We start from the raw sequence: 14681 nt of genomic DNA, 5'->3' as shown, positions 1-14681 counted from the left end.
TGTTTGTTCTTACACGAACCTCGATGTTGTATAAAAAACTGTTGCTACGACCAACACAAGATTGCTCTTCAATAAACTGAAGATTCCCGATTCCTTTCTCCATCTTCCAGCAGCACGGTATGAGGAAGATGAAGACTACCAGACTGCCAGGGCTGTTGTGAAGTCACTGGGTCGTAACAAACGACCACGAAGAACGAGGAATTGCCCTCATCCAAGACTTCTCCGGACGCTTGACAAAGGATGAGGAGCAACTGCAGTTCCTTCTTCGAGTCGTTTCCCATTACTGGAAGAAGTTTCCTCAAGCCCTCAAAAAGACCTTGATTGGGCAGTGGGCAACTGAGTGGTTGGTCACCATGACACCCCTGTATTAAACAGATAATACCCACCTATGTGTGGGGGGAACCCAGGATGAGCGTGCAGAGGATTCTTGAACATGCAAAGCATATCTTTGGATACAGTTAATCTAGAATTAAGTGCATCAAAAATGTACAGACTTTAATTTGCAACATTTAATGCTTTCACTTGATATTAGTGCGGCTTCTATAAGTTAAAAATAGGAAAGATATGAACGATAAACTGTTGTTCTATGCAGCTTCCCCGATCCACGTACATGGTAAAACTTCAACGGCCTTGGGCGAGCTCTAAATATTGATAGTTTTCAAAAATATTTTACACAGAGTGTTTTTGTGGCAAATAGAGCCTTTTGGCAGGGTCAGACCTTAAACTTTTGAAGAAAAAAAAAAAATTCTCCCCAAATAAGAACCGCCCTAGTGAGTAATCGTTTAATGTGAATAACCATAGTGTAACGTGTCTGTAATGTAACCATAGTAACCATGTTTCCTTTGTAACTAGAGATCAAATCACAGCCTATGGCTAGATGAAAGTGCTGTGGTGTGTGTGCAATGAATACATGTACGTGTTCAAAATCATTAGTTTACCCTATTCATGTTTATGAAGAGGACAAAATGACAACACTTGAATGAAAGAAAATTTTCATTTTTCATTTTTGTTAATCGCATTATATGATTCTTCTTACCAGAAATATGCCTTTGACAAATGTAGAGTAACAACTACACTTCAGAGCAAAGCTGAAAGCTCGTGGACAATATGATGAGTACAAGCAGACACAGAGAAGAAGTCAGGAAATCTAGAGCAAAAATGAAGGAACAACAATGAAATCTCCCAGAGCTTGTAAAGCAGCAAATACAAGAAGCAAAGAGGGAATTGACAAGAGAGTTGCTGCATGGAGAAAAGCAAAGAAAGAAAAGGCTGAAGCAGTGAAAGCAAAAACATCTCCATTCTGGAGTGCTCAGGCCTTTTCTAAAGCTACAAGAGCAAGATGTATGCTGCCTGAAACATCGAAAAGAATAAAGGCAGTATGTCGTAACCTCTACATACAACTCTGAATTTTGGCATGGATGTGCCTTCAACCTCCAAACAAGGAGCCAGTGATCATACAAGATATTCATCAATGAGTCTTGCCAAAGAAACAATAGGTCTTCTTCATCAGTTTTGTTAACGAGATGACATTAGTTGTCAGACACCTGGTAGAAAATATGACATTACAGTGAGATCAAAGGGAGGGAACAAAAAAACGAAAATGCAAGTTCGACACTTAACATCATCGATCATGGAAACTTATGCCCTATTCAACCAGGAATCTCCAGATGTTGAGATTGGGAAAAGTAAATTTGCAGAAATGAGGCCCAAACATGTGTTGCTGAGTAGCAAGCTACCCCATAACGTTTGCTCGTCTCCTATGCTATAATGAACAACGAGACAACATCTTCTACATCAGAGGGAAGCTCAAGAAGAAACTAGAGGCCCTAGAAATTGCAAATAACTATGGCCACTTCAAATTCTCTGAAGAATTCTAACAATGGAATCAATGTCTGGAGGAAAGATGCAGAATAGTTTGTTATTATCATTTGTGTTCGTTATTTTGGTCTTTATCGGAACGATGCTTTATTGTGCTACTTTGATTTGTACAGTGCTGTTTAAGACAGCATTTGATGTGCCTCATATTCACTCACTCATACTAAATGTATGTATACACTAATTTTAATGTACTTTGTAGGTCAAGAGTAAAAGAGGTTTACAATGCACAAAAATGAACGGAGGTTGTTTGGACTATTTTATGATTTATGGGAGCGAGGCATGGGTCATGAATGTGGAGCAGCAACGAAGGCTGGAAAGGGTGGAAATGCGAATGGTTCGGTGGATGTGCGGAGTATCGTTGAGAGAGAGAGGAAGACAAATGATGAATTGCGAAAGATGATGCGAATAGAGCCTGTGGTTGATGCTGTGAAGAGGAACAGGTTGAGATGGTTTGGTCATGTGTTGAGGAAGGATGAAAGTGACTGGTTGAGAAGAGTGATGGAAATGAATGTAGAAGGAAGTAGAGGACGGGGAAGACCGAGAAAGACTTGGCTAAAGATGGTGGAAGAAGAAATGCAGGCAAGGGTGTTAACAAGGAGAGATGCAGAAAATAGGGCAAAATGGAGAAGATTGTCATGGGGACCGCAAGGCTAACCCCCACTCTAGCAGGGAAAATTGCCTTAAAATGCATGTTGTTTGTTGTTGTTGTTTGGACTATTTCTATATTTGCACTTGAGGTCAATACATTTGCGCATACTTTTTATGGCGTAGCCCATATGGCAAAGCAGTCCAGAACAGTGTTTGTCCGTCTGCATGTATGTCACCTCAAATGTATACCAATCAGAGCTGAAGATCTGGTCACATTCACAGATCTGAATCACAGATCTGGATGTGATTACGTCTGATGTGATTACGGCGGCCGATTCTCCATATTCCGGCATTTTCATTCCAATTTCGTTCAGGCCAAACATATCGTCGAACCTCTCATATATCACAATCGCCATGCTCTACCTTTATGTTTTTCATTCTGTGTGAAACAAAAACAAACCGATTGTTAAAATGACCATCAAATATCGAAAGCATCGGCGTTACGTCTCTTCAAAACAAAACGGTATGTCTAGGCCTTAAGCTTCATGCCTCACCTTCGGGCCGTTTCAGACAAATTAAGCCCAGGTTTCTGAATGCAGTAGTGTATCGTTTCAGTAGCTTATCGTTTTCGTAATAAATAATAATAATAATAATTATAGTAAATATGACCATAACACTTTAATCCCAAGGTCAGGAATACAAAGTTAATGGATTGAAGCGGTGTATGGTTCATGAATCAATGATAAGCGGTGTACGGTACTAACAACTGTGGAAGTAAGGAATTCGCCTCGATTTTTTGATAGCATGTTATAAACCCAAACCTCGAGGTATAATCTAGATTACAGTAGATCTTCCCTCAGTTGTGCAAGTAAAACTTACCTCACGGATGTGAGATTCCTCCTACAAAGATTCCTCCAAATTTCTTTGTTTAATGTTATTAAAAAAGCATTGGCGACTGTTTAAAAAGCTAATCATATGTGTTTGTGGTTTATAATATTTTACAAGCCCGGCTACGCCGCTTAGACTTTCGGTCTTGTTTTTTTTAACTTCATATACTTTTCACCTATTATACCAACTTTGCTATATATCCTAGGATCCTGGGTTCGAATCCCGGTCGATCGCTGAATTAACGCCAGGGGGGTTGACTCAGCCTGTCATCCTTCCGAGGACGGCTAATTGAGTACCAGTTCACTGGTAATTCCCTGTTTGTCGCAAAAGGCGACAAACAGGGTTGGCGGCAGGAAGGGCATCCGGCCGTAAAACATTGCTTCAAAAAGGGGACCAAAAAAAAACAACAACAACCACGGTCCCCGAAAATGGCCAACCCCCGCTTGCGGGGAAAAATGGCCTCTAAAGGTGGTTTTTATACCAACTAGACTGTGGAAAATAGAGTTATGTTATGAAATAAAAATTTGAAAGTTATGTTATGAAATAAAAAAAGTTATGAAAACAAACAAAACTACTTCTTATGATTTAAAAAGAAAAAGAAAATAGAACGATTATGACTTGTTTTCCTAAGAAACAAATGTGATATGTGATTCAGATAGAGTATGGACAATTCACGTGAGCGGAGTAACAAGGCCCCATCCATGACTGAGAATACATTGGTACGTTTAGCCTTAAAATGCCAAGGCAGATGTTTTCTGACTCGCTTTAGAATGAACACATTAATTTATTGTGAGCCTTGTGGAATGGAATGCCTTCAGATTGCTCTTTGACATCAGGATAGCGAGGAAAAAACAAAATGCTCGATAGTCACTTCCTTGCCACAAGACTTTGCGAAAGCTTTCCCAAGCAAATTTAATATTGGATGCAGATGAGATAGAGGACCTTAAAAGGTCAGATTGAGGCCCTGCCAGTCATCCTGAATGAATAACCAGACTCTGGCCCTGGGGAACCTCTCCAACATGCAGCAGAGATATTTGTACTTCAACAAGAACATTACCAGAGGAGCAAAGTGGGCTGGAGGAAGAGGAAATGTTGGATGGAAAGTTTGTCATTCTGAAGTACATGATGAACGACATACCATTTAATACTCGCACAACAAAAAACTTGCAAAAAATAACTTTCATTTGCCACAGAGACATTCAGAACACATCCCACTGCAATGAATCAAACTGATGCATCCATCTGGCCAAGAAGCCAAAAAATAAAACAAATAAATAAATCAGAGGACATCCTTTGCAAGCTGTGATTTCCACACTTACTCAAGATTTGAGAACCAGGTACCAATTCAGGCAGAACCACTTTAGTCCAGCAACTATCATGTAATACCGTATAGCCATCGACAACATTCAGCAAATATTCACAAATAAAACCTCAAATAACTGATATAATTGGTAAGAATCCTTTCTGACTATTAACCAAATTATTCAGGCACTAGCTGGGACGTGGACAACATCTGCACAATGCAAAATGTGACCAAGTATTAACGACTTCATTACTTTATCAAAACCCCATAGTACTTAATGCTTTCCCATTCCCTATCCACCCAACTATCATGCACTCACCGACTTCACAGAAACTGCGATCAAAACAACAGCATGGCTCCTACCAGGTCATGGCCCATCATGGCCACATGTATGACTCACAATCCCGTGAGCTTTGTGGAAACCCCATGGCACTGCAACTCTCAAGTGACCATGAGCAGCCCAATTGTGACAATAAACTGCCCTAAACCAATTATACTCTTGCTGATGCATATGCACACATTATTTTTAAAAGTAAATAATGATAGATATATGAAGAGATGTTTGGTACTACGGAACTTTAAAATACAAGAAAACAAACACAACATAAGAATAACTGAAGCTTTTCATGCTGCACTCAAGGTAAATCACAGCAAGAGAAAGAAGGAAGTGAAAGAGCATACATATATAAGCATGTGTTACGTGCTCCTCCCCGACCTTCTGGTCTCGGTATACCTCCGAACCCCGGGAGGAGTCACGGCAGAAAAATATATATTATTTTGTGTCGAAATCAATAAGGAAACCACACCAATGGTTATAAACCAACCAATAATATATTGAAAGTCACACAGGAATAACTTCACCCATAACGATAGCAAATCCAGACAATCAAAATCTCTTAAGATGGTACCATCTTATCTAGTACTTATCTCAAACTCACGGCACTCCTCAATGTCTCTATGACACTCCAAGGCGAAGTTGATTCGCTCCAGCGATCGTTGGAACAATGTCTGATCGAGAATCAATCGAGGCGTAGGCGGTCGAAGCGGCACAGAAGTCACGTGGTCCAACACCCAGCAAACTCGCGGTAGAATGGACAATCCCCCACAGACGCGCGCCGACGTACACGCTCAATCAGCGAACCGCCGTGTAACCTTCAAATGCCGCTTTCGCACACACGCATCCCTGGCAGACGGCCGGAGGATGAGAAAAGTTGCCGCGTATCAAAACCTTCTTCGGTGGACGCAGCGTGCGGGGCAGATGGCAGACGGCTCTCACTCGAGCCGGAGCCTCTAGGCAAGGATTCTCCGGAACCTCAATGCCGATACCTGACTATGCAGGTTCCTCAATATTCCGGCGATAACACCTATCGCACGAACTTCCTTTCAAGGTCTCAAAGTTCACTCGCGGCATTCGCTCGACAACGCCAGGTACGGAGCTTCGCCACACATCTTCCCCGACCTTTGCCTCACGACCTCTTCTTCTTCGCCTCCCTCTTCCGGGTCACGATCCGATTTCCTGTCTCATTTTTACCATGAGCACTTTTAACCTTTTAACCACAATAACCATTTCCCTTAAACAATAATCGCCGTTTCCTTCCAACCCCGATAAGAATAATAATACATAACCAGCAATGTTACAAGTGGATGAAAGCCACAACCACGGAAGGGCCGAATCCGTAACACATGTCCATGTAAAAGTGACACCGATTGGTTCATCAGCAATGATGTAATTGGCAATCTGAACAACCATTGGTTGACTCAGTCACCACTATCTCTGGCTCCGATTGGCTGGAGCGGAGTTGAGAGCGATGACTCACGAGCACCAACACCTTGGAGGGACTAGGGATGGGGTTCCCCCAAAGCAAGGGACTCGCCATTCGCACACATGCCATGGACAGAGGTCGGAGCAACACCTTCAATGTGTCCATGTTGAAAGAATAAGAAAATGTAAAAATTCCATTTGACACAATATAGGGTTCCTTGGAAGGGATGAAGGTTGCTTCCAACATACTTAGATGTAACGTACTCCGAACTCGGCTCAATATCTTGAACACACACACACACACACACACACACACACACACACACACACACACACACACACACACACACACACACACACACACACACACACACACACACACACACACACACACACACACACACACACACACACACACACACACACACACACACACACACATAGTCATGCATCGCTTTACGTCCGTCCGAACAACATCCGATCGCTTATACGTCCGTGACCCATAAAAATAAGAAAATAATGGGGATAAAAAAAACCCCGTTCAGACAACGGGACGTAGCGGACGTAAGTGGCCTGAGAGCGGGCGCGCTCACGCATGCATCACGTGTTCTTAAAGAAAATAGATTGTGCTGCCAGGCGTATGATGATACAGTCCAGTAACTATATATCCATAATATGTTTTGATAGATATAAGAAATGCCTATGTTACTGGTTTATGTTTTTTGGCTATTGTAGTGTACAGTACTGTAGTTTTAATTTGATTTCATTACTTACAAAATAAAAAGTTTACAAACTGTATAACAGTGTATGCTTGGTTTTGTCTCGTCGGCAGCGCCACAGCATCATCAGCATCCAGTCTCGATTACCCCTGCGTATCGTGAGCCTTATTCCATTGTCTTTTCATTTGATTTTATTAAAATCAATCCACCCTAAAGTTAATCATGGGTCCCAAACGCAGCGCAACCAGCCCTAGTGGTAGCAGCAGCAAGAAAACGCAGGAGCATTGATTTGGAGGAGAAGCAGAAAATAATAAGACAGCGTGAGGGCGGCAAATCTGTGAATGCTATCGCACGTGATTTCGGCATGTCGCACTCTACGATCACGACGATAATGAAAAACAAAGAGATACGATACTGCATCTACCTCTCAACCAGTGAACAGTGTACTGTTTAATTTTACTTTACTATACAGTACTGTACCTGTTTTACTGTATGTATATTATACCTGTATTTTTTTTTTACTACAATATATTAGCTAATGTAGACATTATGTTATTTTATTAGGCTTCTTAACCTCTGTGTTTCATTAGTTGTGTACGTTATCTAGTGAATTTAGTCAACATTGTACAGTACAAGTACACTGCAATATTCCACATACACGTAAGTATAAATACAAAGTTCACAATGTGATGTTCGGACAACGTCCAATTCGGTTAACGTCACGTTTCCAAGAACGTATCTAGGACGTTAAGTGACGCATGACTGTATGTATGTATGTATGTATGTATATATATATGTATATATATATATATATATATATATATATATATATATATATATATATATATATATATATATATATATATATATATATATATATATATATATATATATATACAGTGGTACCTCGGCTTACGAGTGCCCCAACGTACGAGTTTTTCGGGATACGAGCCGTCGCTCGGGCGGTTTGTTGCTTTGGGATACGAGCCGAGATCCGATGTACGAGCTCAAAAAATTTATTTTTTTGAATTTTCCGGTTGTGGCTTCCGGTTCCGGTCACGTGGTTATCTTGCCGTGAAAGCATCTCTGCTTGGATATAAAACACGCAATCGTCGAAATACATGAGCGAGGAATCTCCTTGCTCCAGCCGGTGACGTCATCGGCGGGGATCCCCGCCTCCAGAGTGGCTGGTCACGTGACCAAAGCGTGTCGCGCGTGCGGGTATAATGAGCTACACCTGTGGATCACGTGACCACGGAAGCACGCCTCGCTTGAGAGGCATGGCTTTCGGTTTGCGTTTTGCTTTATAAGGCGCGATAAATGGGCTTTTGAGTGTTAGCGGTTCATGGCGTTGACGGTTCATGACGGTTCATGACGGTTCATGGCGTTGACGGTCAAAAACCCATTACATCAATTTTACCAGGCACTGTACAGTAAGTACAGTGGACACCAAATGCACGGTGGAAGGCTAGAAGTAGAAGATCGTCCAAGACAAGTGAGAATAAGCCATACTTTGGAGATGACGTCATTCGCTGGTCCGATAACCAAAGATGTGGTATAAAAAACCAGGTGAGCTAACAATGCAGCAATGAAGGAATTCGGCCAAGGCACCGGCACACAACGACCTACCTACATCGAAAGACTCAATGCCAATGGTGACAGAAGCCAAGACGGCCGGCTTAAACACCGCCGAAAGACCACGGTGTACCAACTTACGATGCAGAACATCTTGCACTTAATATGATGACAACAGGTGCCATCCTCTGACGTACCATTACAGGTACAGGTACAGTACACGTGAGCACAGAGCAAAAGTTCACTGAAACCGAGATTAAGAAAAAAGAAAAAACACCTCGTGGTCCGTGCTCGATATCCGAGTTTCAATCTTTTCAAACACATGATGCTCTCGGTCACGGTATCTCCTGCGAGCTGCTTCTCCTTCAACCACACAAACAACAACTTCTCCATATCTTCATGGATAGAGGTCCGGAGCTTTGAAATAATCGTAACGCCCTTGGCTGGCGTTATAGCCTTTATGGACTCCTTCTGCTTCAAAATCGTACATATCGTAGAAGGAGTACGATCGTACTACCTCGCCAAGTCGACAACACGCACACCTCACCTGGCATGCTCTTCTCCTCTGCTTAATAAAACCAGTTTATTTCTTTACATTCTCTTGTATTATGTACAGTATATACGAGGTCGTGCTTGTTTATACATTATTTGTTATTTATAAAGTACATTTTTGTTATTTAAAAGCACCTAACAAAAAAAATTGGTGTTTTTTTTTTGAGGCTGGAACGGATTAATAGCATTTCAATGCATTTGAATGGGAAAATTTGCTTTGACTTACGAGCGATTTGGCTTACGAGCTCCGTCACGGAACGGATTAAACTCGTAAGCCGAGGTACCACTGTATATATATATATATATATATGTATATATATATATATAGTTGAGGTTTTGAGATTGAAAATATGACATCATTAAAGGTTCAAGGTTTGCCCCCCATAGTTAGTCCACAAGCAACACGTAGGCCCATTAGAATTAGTTATGTCATAGTATGTGTAAGAGTAGGCCATTTCCCTAGTGACATCTGCGTTGTGTAAAGAATTGAGCTTAGGTCCTTTCATTTTGCGGCCACCCTTCATTTTCATCATGGGCAAACTCGATCCCGCGCCCCATTTGGCATCCCTCAAGTTTGTTAAGCTTTGGCTACCAGCAGCGTTCGCTGCCCTTGGTTTTGCTCGAAACTAGTCAGGGACCACTAGGTAGGCCTAAGAAGAGGGAGGAGCGCGAGGGTTGAGGTGTGGCCGCGCAAGGCAGTGCGTCAGAAGGCGGTGACGGTAAGAGCAACAGCCAACCAGGGCTGAGAGGGCATGGCATGATAGGGCGTGGTAAAGAGCGTCTAGTAAGTTCCAGAGGGTTCGCTGGGCAAGGCTATATAAGCCAGCGCACAAAGCCCTTGAACAGGACTTATGCAAAAGGACTGGCTGGAAAAGGACTCGTGAGGAAAGGACTTGGAGGACTGGTACGAGGACTGACCTGAGTTATGAGAAGGGAGAGGCAGGCGCTCAAATTGCAAGAGAACTGTATTGGGAGGACTGAAGCCAAGCCCTTGTTGGAGCACTCAGAGGACCAGCGTGCACACGACAGTTTCGAGGCCATTAATTGAGAAGCGCATTGTTCGGGTTTATTGAACTGTTCGCTTATTACGTACACGGCTGAGCCGCAAGTGTAACCGCCAAAGCCAGCCCTACCGTTCGCCCTGTAATAATCCCGTGCGCGCCAAACGACACGTGGAGAGCTCCTGCCGTCTGTTCATCTACTTCACGGTGCGAGTTGGGGACCGGAGAGCGAGCTGCCTGGACGCCATCCCTGGACCATCAACCTGTTCATCTGCAACCCCGTGTGAGTGTGTCTGAGAGTGAACGGGCCCGTTTGTCCAGGGAATAAGTTAAGACTGTTTAAGGCTGCACTGTGTATTCTTCTTCTTCTTATTGTACAAAGTGTAAATAAATCCTGTTATTCCTTTCTTCCAAATTCGACCGTTTCAGTGATTTCCTCCATTGGGTAAGCGTGGCACGATTACGGACCGCTTGGATCGGGTTTAGTCCTTGATAACGGCTCGGGTCATGGGTTCGCTAGCGCTCGGCATATCCACCAAAACCCGTGATTCGGGCGGGGCTTATTTCCTTGTTTCTGGGCGGCGCGAGTACTTAGGTATTAGTGATTAGTCCTACGATCCTACTTCGCGCTGTCCAGGAGTGACGTCATAGGTCCCGGGTTCCGTCGGCTAGTCAAAGACAAGGGGACTAATCCCCCCTTGGTAAAGGGGAAAGGCCGGCGCTGAGATCCGCAACAAACAAACAAACAAACATATATATATATATATATATATATATATATATATATATATATATATATATATATATATATATATATATATATATATATATATATATATATATATATATATATATATATATATATATACATACATAATTATATACATATATATATACATATATACATACATATATACATACATATATATACATATATACATACATATATATACATACATATATATACATATATACATACATATATATATACATATATACATACATATATATATACATATATATACATATATATATACATATATATACATATATATATACATATATATATACATATACATATATATACATATATATATACATATATATATATATATATATATATATATATATATATATATATATATATATATATAAATAAATAATCTACATTGTACTGCTCTGCACAATCGGGGTTGGCAACCGAGTGTCGTGCAATGGCAGAAAAACAAGAAGAAATATCCGACGGTCCTGGAACATTCTTGCATGTTCGCAACGGTTGTGTCCTCACTCCCAAGTTCTTTCCTCGAATCGCCAGAGGGACATGTTATTTGATACGATCAGCCAACCTTTGGGTTGTACGGCCCACGTACCGAGCTTCACATTGGCACTTTTACTCATATATAACTTTGCTAATTTGTGAAATGGGCAGAACATCCTTGTTGACTGACTTGAGCAGACGGCGCAAGGTAAAGATTACTCGAAGTTGCACAGCCAGGTATGTGTCTGATACAGTATGTTTGATTTGTTCTTCAAACCTTTGTGATGATTGTTCTTTCCATGGAATCCTGATATAGACTGGACATTTGTCAGGACCGATCTTGTAATCCTTTGTCGTGTTTATAAACTTGTGCACATAACTCTTAATTATATACTCCAGATAACCATTATCCGCATTATCCTCAAACAACTGGGTGTGTCTGTCTGTCTTGTCTGTGCCACAACTATTTTTGTACCATTTGAGCTATTGTCAAATTTTCATCAAAGCTATATTATGATAATACAGAGAAGGCAAATTAATTATTTTGGCAAAAGGTCAAAGGTTAGCATCACATACAATCATAAATTTTCATCCAATTGAAATGAAATTTTAAAAAATTGCATATTGGGTCACTGAATTGGTTCAACAATCAAAAGCTACCAGCGGTTTTTTTTTTTTTTTTTAAAGATCAAAAGGACAATCACAGACAGGTCGGTGGACTCAGTCTTCGACCGGCTCCTTTCTGATCTTGCACACTCTACTCTTTCCATGCTCTGTCCCCTCTGCATGCAGTTCACCATCGACTCCCTTCTGATGAAACTCAAAATCCAGACTCACTGCTCACGTCCACTCGCAATGCAACGCAACGCAACACACAATTGCAAAACCCCGTTTCCTGCTGGGGGACGGACTAACCAGGGGGTACGATGCGATCAGTGGAGATACAAATAAACGACATCCGGTGTGAAAAGCGCGGTCCCAATCTCCAAAGGACACAAAGTCCTCGACCAAAGCGTCACCTCCATCCCGGAGGTGAATGATCGGCGGCTCTGTTAAGTTTTAAAGAAGGTAGTTCTGCTATCATCCCCTACCCCTTATTGAAATATATATCTATATATATCTATATATATCTATATATATCTATATATATCTATATATACATATCTATTAGGGTGGGCTTCAAAAAAGCAAAATGCAGAGTTTCTCCGGGACATGGTCTATTTTTGTTCCTTTTGGTGTCAAAGGAAACCACACCAAATTTGAATGGAATCCAATAATATTTAGGGGTGCCACATCAGTGATGAATTTTCCCCCATGCAAAAATAGGAATTCCAATTTTTTGGGCTGTATATACACAAAATAAATACATAATTATATATATACATTAAATATAATATTAAAAATAAATATATAGTAAATATACATTAAATAATAAATATACATAAATACACATTATACATTATATATATACAATATATTATACATACAGTTTTGAGACTTCCTATGATCACTATCTGGGCAATTTTCATGCATGTTTTGTACAGGTTCCCGGGGTCAGGGGTACGCTTTTTTAGTGTGTAATATGTAGGCCTAACTTATTGACTGTGGCTCTTTTGTAGAGAGTGACCCTGTGGAGTAAGAATTAACAGGATTTTACCCACATTCTTGCTTATTTTGCAGATATGGCATGTGCTAGTACCAGTGTTTCATTGAAAACTCGGGCTCAGGATAATGTGTATCTCATTGGGTCCACTTCTGGAGATGCCATCAAAGGTGCCAAGCTCCCGACTGTGCATCAATCTCTTGTCCTGTTTTTCCATCACCTGAAGAAGGAGAATCGCACTGCCCAGGAGAGTGCAACCCTCACCATTGAAGAGGTTGTGAAGTTCTGGGAAAAAGCTCACCTACCCACAACGACGAAGCAGCACTGCATCCATCGTTTGGAGAGGCTATATGAAGAATGGAGGAGCCTCCAAAAAGGTGCAAAGCGGGGTGGTGCGACCCAAGAGAAAAAGGAAGCATCCTTCAAGGCCTCCTTGGAGAAGACGTTTGATCTTAGGCATGCAGATTCGGAGGCCATAATCACCAACCCCGAGGACAGGAAGTTTCTTCACGATCAATTCTCAGAGAGGAAGGCTTCAATGGGATCTGTAGACACTGTGTTGGAAGCAAAAACGTTCTTGTGTGTTTGAAAGATCAGCAGCCACGAGATGATTATCGTGAACTCCTAGAACTGACTGTCATCTACATGGGAGGAATCCCACCTCGTGGAATCCGGATCATGGCTCCAGGAGCAATGCACAGAGCCAGATGGATGGCAAAAGCACTATATTCACTACAGGTGTTCATGTTTTGGTCAGAGTTCCACTTGACACTTCGAGAGGCGAGAGAACTCCGAGCCTTCAACATTTTTGTCTGCCTTGTGTATGTACAGGCTTGGTTTCGGGCTCCACAAGCTATTGAGGCTCCCCTGAATGACATTAACCTCTTCAAGAAGTTGGAAAAGTTTGAACAAATCAATCAGAAGATGGCTCAGGCAGCCTTGAAGGCACTTGGCCGCCACACGTGGTACATGAGCCCAGTACTAGTGGCATTTGCATTCTTTGACACCAGAATTGACAAAGAAAGCAAGATCAATATGATTGAAGCATTGAAAAATGACGGTGAAAACCCCTCTCCAAAGAGACCAGCTATCAAACGAGGAACCGCCCTGTCAATCGCTGGCCTCATAACAAAACACACCAAGCATTTCTTCAGCATCCTAGGGACCCCAACTGATTGGATGGATAAGGATCCTGGTTCATGGGAGCAAGAAACCAGCTTTCAGGAAGCAAAGAAAGCCGCCAGTGGCTTAGTCGTGGTGAACGACAGGGCAGAAAGGGGTGTCGCATTGATACAAGACTACAATAAGCTCCTTACAAAGGATGAAGAGCAAAAGCAAGCTCTGCTCCAAGTTGTTGCTGCTCACAGGAAGATGTACCCCGATGCCAAGAAGGCAACAGTGGTGAAACAGGCCCAGAAATAGGAGTTACATTTCTCATTATATTTGGGTTTTTTAATATTATGTGATATGGTGTCTCTTCATTTTATGAACTGAACATTTGGATTGTTATCATTGAATTTGAGTTTTCATAGCAATATAGTGCTATTTGTGCAG

At 41.6% G+C, this 14681-nt stretch overlaps 1 protein-coding gene across 6 annotated transcripts in view; it reads right to left on the bottom strand.

Moving 5' to 3' along the window:
• Positions 1-14681, bottom strand: part of LOC137431582 (lethal(2) giant larvae protein homolog 1) — a 198180-nt gene that overhangs the window by 126637 nt on the left and 56862 nt on the right. The gene's annotated exons all lie outside the window — the stretch shown is intronic.

This window comes from Myxine glutinosa, chromosome 1 (assembly GCF_964187855.1).
Source record: "Myxine glutinosa chromosome 1, kmMyxGlut1.1, whole genome shotgun sequence".
NCBI lineage: Eukaryota > Metazoa > Chordata > Myxini > Myxiniformes > Myxinidae > Myxine > Myxine glutinosa.
This window is presented reverse-complemented; position numbering and strand designations above follow the sequence as displayed.